Raw genomic sequence first — 7,508 nt, forward strand, 5'->3', positions numbered from 1 at the left:
ATGAAATATACTGTATATCATGTTATTCCTTTTTTGTGAATCTAAGAAAAAAAATCAGCCAACGTAATTGAGTGGTACAAAGCGATGGCTTTTTCATGCCACTAGCGTGCTGGAGCATGAAGACTTTAACAGGGTGTAGAACATCATGTCGAACACTGTGGTCAGTTTATTGGGATGCTGGCGACACGGGACAGCCCAGGATGTCTGCCTCTGACTTGTTTTCTCCACAGCTGCTTTCAGTGACAGCATCCTGCTTATAGCAAACTATTTATGTCTTCCAGTGCAATTATCACCAGCTGGTAATTTTTAAAATGTTGACTCTTTCTGCTTTTAAAAACCCTTTTAAATGTTAATGCTGTCCTTGTGTGACTGTTGCTGCTAAGTTGCCAGTCGTGTCTGCAATTTATTCAAATGGAGACGATGGGGAGGAAAAATCTTTGTTTTTTCATTCATTTCATATTAAATTTAACAGGGGGATTTTATATTAACAGAGTCCTTCCACTGTCGTTACCTCCAGCACTTATCCATACTGACTACTTTGTTCCAGAAAACCTTTCACATGCTGACATGCAAGTAAGTTATTCAGTTTGGGCCTGCATGTTTGTCTATTAAGTATGTGTTAATTGCATGTGGGATAATTATGTTAAAGTACTGAGGCAAAAGCAGGGGGATTTGCTGTTTTAGGGGTTGTTGTGTTTTGTATTTGGACAGGTTGATTTTTTTTTATTCAGTCCAAATAGGTGATATATGAAATCATGGAGTTGTCGAGTGCATATGATGTGAGGAAAGGACAACCATAATTAATTCCTCTCCTAATATTTGATCTGCACCATCTTCCTGCATTGGCTACACTGCCTGTTACTGTTACTGTTACTACGCTGATCATGAAGCGGTGGAGGCACTGATGTGTTTCAGTATGAACTTAGTCTGACAAGCTGGACGTATGGTGCATTCCTCTCTGTCTCATTTCACCGCTGTCATCCATCACGCTGCCAGAGTCCTGCCAGCTGTCATGATTGATTGATGGGACTTGCTTATCCTGTCTTCTGCATTGCCTTAATGTCCCTTGTGTCCTGATTGTTGGAGCTAATTTTGACATGCTCCTGTGAAATAATTATGTTGTCCATGCGTTATTGCAAACTTCTGTACATGTATGTTTCTTCTCTACTGAGAAGCACTATTTTCTGGCCATTGGAACTTGAAAACTGAAAGGTTCCCCTTATAATGTAAATACATGTATAGGTTTTGTGATGCATTATTCAGTGCCTTTTTCTGACCAAGCTAAAGTTTTAGTTTTCTAAATTATTATGGATTTTTTTCAAAGCTAGTCTTTTTGGGCATTTTAAGCCTTTATTTTACAGTACAGCTGAATATGTGACCGTGGGAGAGAGAGGGGGACTGACATGCAGCAAATGGCCTTTATACATGGGGTGCACGCCGAACCAGGTGAGCTATCCAGGCACCCCAAAATTATTATGGATTTTTACTTAGTTCTCAGAATTTAGATTTCTGTACACATTTTGTCTTTGAGCATTGATTATGTTACACATGAGCATTTCCTTTAACATTTTAATATACGATGCAATGTAGATACCTCAAAATATACAGTTTATATTCTGTATAGCGAAATACTGTAGTTGAATGTGAACATACTAGATAGAAAAATACCAAGCGTCCAAAGTGTTCAGCCATACTATTGACTCTGTAAAGCATGTACTTTACAACAATGGTTTGAGCTAAATAACATCAGCAGGCTAAAATTCTCTACTACGGCCTACCATGTTTACCATCTTAGTTTAGAATGTTAGACTGCTCACAATTACTAATTTTGGCTGAGGTTAAAGGAAGTGTCAATAGTATTGCAGGAATTGGTCCCTAAACCAAAATATTGAACAGAGTAAAATTGACCTGGTAATGGCAACAGATAGAAAGTCAGGGATTAACAAAGTAAAATTCATTCTGAGAGACTTTATTGCAATCCATTCAGTAGTTATTTATATACAATATTTCATTCTGGACCTAAATGGTGGACTGATTGAATAACATTGCCATCTTAGTGCCACACAGGGCTAGCATGGCTAAAAGTAAGTAACAGTGCTGATGGATATTGTTTCAACTTTAACCACAAAAAAAGGAAGTTATTGTTTGGTTGTTGCTGTAAGTCTTTGATTAAACTAGTACAACTAAAAAGAGTTTGTATGATGTCTAGCCAAAGGACTATCCAGGGTTGTTCGTTTTTTAGAGTTTAACATTAAGACTAAACACAAACTGTTGATCATTGTATAGTTCAGAGTTGTCAGATTGCAGGCAAAGGTCCGTTATTTTGCTCGGGTCTGTAGATACGCACGTATATCACCTAATGACGAAATAAAAACCAATTCAGACTTTAGTCACCGCAAAGACATTTTCAAACCCACTCTTTCTTGAGGTCAGAACAAAAAATTAGTTGTTATAAATGCAGCTCATGGCTAACACCCTTTATATTATGCAATGCAATGATTCATTTCACCTGTGCCTTTGTCTTCCTCGTCACTGAACATAAAGCTTTCAATAATAAACAATGTTTACATTGTGGAAAAGCACAGTGGGTTAATGGGTTTCCCTGTTGGGGGAGATAGAGACGTTTGTTTGCATGTTGGCTGCTCTGACGAAATGAGGGATATTCTTGACAAGATAGCCATATGCTGATGTGTAGGTCCACAGCCTGAAGGGAAGTAGTTGTTGATTACATAGAATAATCTTTGATCAACAGTTTGATTTTGTGATCTACTTTTTTAGGCTTTTAAATAACTCGAGATACAGTCCTTTTTATTGTTCTCGATATGGCTGTATCCACTAACTGAAACATCCCATTAAAATATTCATTTGAACAATAAAAGTCTGGTGAGTCAGAAACACAAGGACGTTATAGTGTCCACCTGTTTCTTGCACTGATTAAAAAGGGAGGTGGAGGAGGTTTTGCTGTTTCAAGCCAGACAAAATGACCTTCTCCTATTCTTCCAAGGTACTTTTACTCCCTTTCACATTATATAGAGTCCATTTCAGTAGACCCATGGTTTTGCTTTTATCTGATGTCTAGCAACCTTGCCTGAGGGGAAGTTGATCAAAAGTTATTTGGGAACAAAATAAAAGTGTGTCAAGGTCATTTCTCCTGGAGTGCGGGTGTTGCACTGACCCTCTGCTGTGGAAACACTGAGCACAAACCAGCATAGGTTGAGATTAGACTGGGTTGAATTTCACTGAAAAGACTATGGATGTAACTTGCTGTAAAAATAGAAAACAAATCAGGTGCATAAAAACAAAGGCAAAATGTGAAAAAAGGTTGCAGCAAAAAACCAAAGAGTCTCACACTTGAATTGAGCCCAAATGTGCATTACACTGATCTGTCAGTTTGAAAGTGTTTGGCCTAGTTGCAACACAAGAATCAAAAATATTATAAATGAAGATTCAGATGTTTGGATTCACAATGAGTGTTACCCATTTATTCCACTGTGTGAATTAGAACTGCCACAAACACAATGCCTGTGATTGGAGCTATGACACCAAGTGAACATTGTGAGATTAGCAGGAAAAGGATAACCAATTGAATTTGATCTGCTGATTTAAAAACCGTCTATCCTCATGTAAATGTCAGATTTTTACACAGCTACATTGCAGTGTGCAGCTAAACCTGACAACCTGTCCTCCGATACAGCTTAATTTAATGTTCTTTCACATGGCGCGGAACAAAAGCCTTCATCCGAGGAGAAAATGATGGCTTCATTTTTCTACATTTATAGCAGACTTTTTCTTTGTTTCCATCTTGGTTTAAGTCTGATAACCTGCCTTTAACAGCAGCAGATGAAGTAGTGGGCTAAATCAACTGTAAATGCAAAAGGATGTTTTTAGAAGTCCTTAACATTGCTGCTTTGATTCTGTACAACATTTAAAGCATTTGACTAAAAAGAACAAAGCCTACAGACAAATCCATAATGCTGTTTTATAGATTTCCATTGCCCACTTTGTCAAAATGGGCTTATGTCAAGACTGGCCTCATTGCAATATTATAATGAAATCACAACATTGTCCAGATGATGTGTTTTCGATTGGTTGCCAAGGAAACAGCCATTTCTCTGCTAATGCACGAGGTACAGAATATAGGGAAGACTGGATAACAGTGGTGTGCTGGATCATACCAAGTGCCTCTTACAAGGTTGCCTGGTCCAACATCAAATTGATTTGGGAAATGGAATAATTGCTACAGTGAACACAAATGTAGACACACACAAACATCCTTTACTGTCAAAATATTTTATCTATACAAACATATTTACTTATTGTTTGTTTATTTTTTGCAACTAATTTATAATAATGGACATCTGTTACATGCAAGTCATTGCCAAATCAGTGGCTACAAAGCTAATATAAAGGTAATTATACCTATCAGTTCTACAAAACTCTCTGTATTTCTCAGTGTATGTTTACAAAATGGTGGAGTTCGGCAACATTCACATGCAGAAAGGACAACAGCAGCGTTCCGTTTTGGAGACAAAGAGGATATACAAATTACATGATAATTACCTCTTCTAACATGCTGTTTTTAATCCTCCTTGTCTTTCTTGATTTGACAATTAAACACTACTAGCAACTGCGTGGAGGGACACTGTTGTTGTTATTACTTAGAACTCCTCATGGGGCAATGGAAACTAAGCACTATAGCTTTACGATGTCTTTGTCGTCATTTCTGACTCTTTGTCCTCCTGATGTTGTAATAGCTCACCACTGTCTCCTGGCTGACTCATATTAGTTGGTTCCAGCTACAGACAATGTGACTGACGGCTTCCCACTCTGCATGTAAAGGTCTAGAGAATTTTTAGATAACTGTGAAATCTAGAGGACGAGCAGTGACAACTCGCTGAAAATACTGTGTATGCATGACATGTTACTGATTCCACTGAGCTCATAAGTGTGTCCCTTACAATACATGTTTATGGCTGACACACTGTTGCAACACATACTAGAAGAATGTGATGTGACCGAATATAAACAGACGTGACAAAACGTGTTGCTACAAAAGCAGTGCAACCTGTGAGGTGTGGCAGTGGCTTTACTGGGCAACTCAAATTAGACAAATAATTTGTGGGACAAATCATTATTTACTGGAGTTCTTATGGATTTTCTTTGGATGTAACTGTTACCTGGTCAGTCCACTACTTTGGTTCAACTGAAATATCTCAACAATCGTTGGATCAATTATCAGTGAATCTTGTACAGACATTCATGGTCCCCAGATGAAAAACCTTTTCTGATTGGGATGTTCCCCTGACTTTTCCTATTACACCACCATGAGTCTTGGATGAAAGGGCATGCTTTGCCATTGAGAACGAGCTAGCATGCTAGCCCGTTCTCAATGGCAAAACACTGCTACAACACACACTAGTTCACCATAATCTACAAAAGAACTACTTACATGTCCCTGTTCTACAGGTATTCCACAAGTGCACCTTTGTTTAGAAGAAGTCTCCCAGCTAATCCTGCCTTGTGCTGACCAAAGTTGTAAAAAAGTTATCTAGCTGATGTGATCTTATGGTGCATGTGCAACTCCCAACAAAGAGAGTATAGAAGTGAGATGTCTCACTTTGTCAATGTCTCACAAAGATCCAAACACACAAGGTAAAAAGAGGAGCTGCAGCAATGTGCAGTACAAAAAACATGGTGTTTTTTGAAAATGAATCCATACAAACCTATTATGGTACAAACTCAAATTACAATTATGAACTTTAAAATGAGCATTATATGGGCACTTTTACTCTAATCCCTTTCTCTGTCTGTATTACAACCTGTGATTGATGTAAAGAAAATCATGCAGACAATAAAAGGAAAGTATCTTCTGTTGATCTCTGCGCAAAACATAAATAAAAATGTACAGCATGAACTTAACAGTGTTCCCAAAAGAGCGAGACTAAAAGTAGCATCCCATATGTGGGAGTCTTCTCCATGGTAACTTGCTTTTACCAGGACTCAGTTAGCTGAGTGGCAGGACACAAGGGAACCCATACCCATCCTGAGAGAGGACTCCTGAGACCACAGCACAGGGAAATGAGCGCAGTAGACTGGTTCTGTACAGTGAAGCCCTTTATAGTTAGGTCTGAGGAGTAACAAATATACACAGTGCTTTTTTCCCTGAGAGGACTCGTGGAGACAAATATTATGAGACGTAGCTTTCTCCTTTTGTCATGCTCCTGCTCCCAGGGCTCTTCAGCTATAAAAGTGTGTATAATGTTGACTGTGAACTATAATCTTCAAACTGTCAACGCAACACTCCCATATTATCACCTTTGCGTTGATATGGTAAACTCAAAATCATCATTTATTTTGAGTCCTTTTTGTGTCCTTCTCATGTATGAAATATTAATCTAATACAATAGAATTGTGTCAAGACATGTCTCTTTAAGCTGGAAATCCTGACGTTAGCTGAACTGATGCCAATTTGAAATTGCAACTCAGATGCAAAACAAGTTGACCTTATCTGCTTCTGCTCATTTGTGTCCCAGACTGACTGGAAGAAAAAGTTGTCCCTGGGCAGGTTAACGTGTGCTCCATCCAGGCTTACAAATTCATCAAACCCCTTTAGCAGACAGTCACCTGCCGCCATAATGAAGTTGTGCTACATGATGTCCTTTGTGCTTTGTGGGAAATTAGCTTATTATCAGCAGCAGGACTAGGACTTTCAGGACTTGTTTTGTACATTTTTCAAGATTCAGTGGTAATAATCCACAACCAAAATGACATGAATAAGAGGCTAAAATGTCCCTTTTCATTCTCTGTCTAGTTAATATTTTACACATTCAGTCTATTCTTTTTTACTCTCCCTCTCTCTCACTCTTTTACAGTGTGTCGTGTATCTGTGGTAATATGAAGGCACCTGCCCTAAATAAGATGACGTCTGTGGCCTCAGACCCTAAAGAGCTTTGTGAAAACTAAAGTGGGCTGAATGACTGTAGCCTTCTTCCCAACCCCCACTCCACAAATCTCGGGGTTGGAGACAGCTCCAATCCTCCACCTGAACAACATTTACAAAATGAGTTGTATTAAACTGCGGGACAAGACACTGTGCAACTCTTTTGTATGATTCTAGTCCTTTGACTTTCAAGTGTGATTACCTGGATGTAATATATAATACAGCTCTTGACAAGGCGGTGACTTTAATCAAGCTTCAAAGGGAATGGAATCATGTGACGGACACGCACACACACACACACACACACACACACACAGACATACACACACACACACACACAAAGAACAAACTGATGTTTTTTCTTATTCTTAAAAACACAGACGTGTGAGTCAGTCAGAAGGCTTTGCACAGAAGTTGTACGTATTGGCAGCGTGCTTACACACTAAACTAAGATGGGGACAATGGAATACATTACCTACTAGACATCTGCATGTTAGCATTGTCATTCTTAGCAAGCTAACGTTAGCATTTAGAGTACAGCCAAGGCATGTGCGAAGTAGAATCAACT

This window comes from Etheostoma cragini, chromosome 1, assembly GCF_013103735.1.
Source record: "Etheostoma cragini isolate CJK2018 chromosome 1, CSU_Ecrag_1.0, whole genome shotgun sequence".
NCBI classification, from domain to species: Eukaryota; Metazoa; Chordata; class Actinopteri; order Perciformes; family Percidae; genus Etheostoma; species Etheostoma cragini.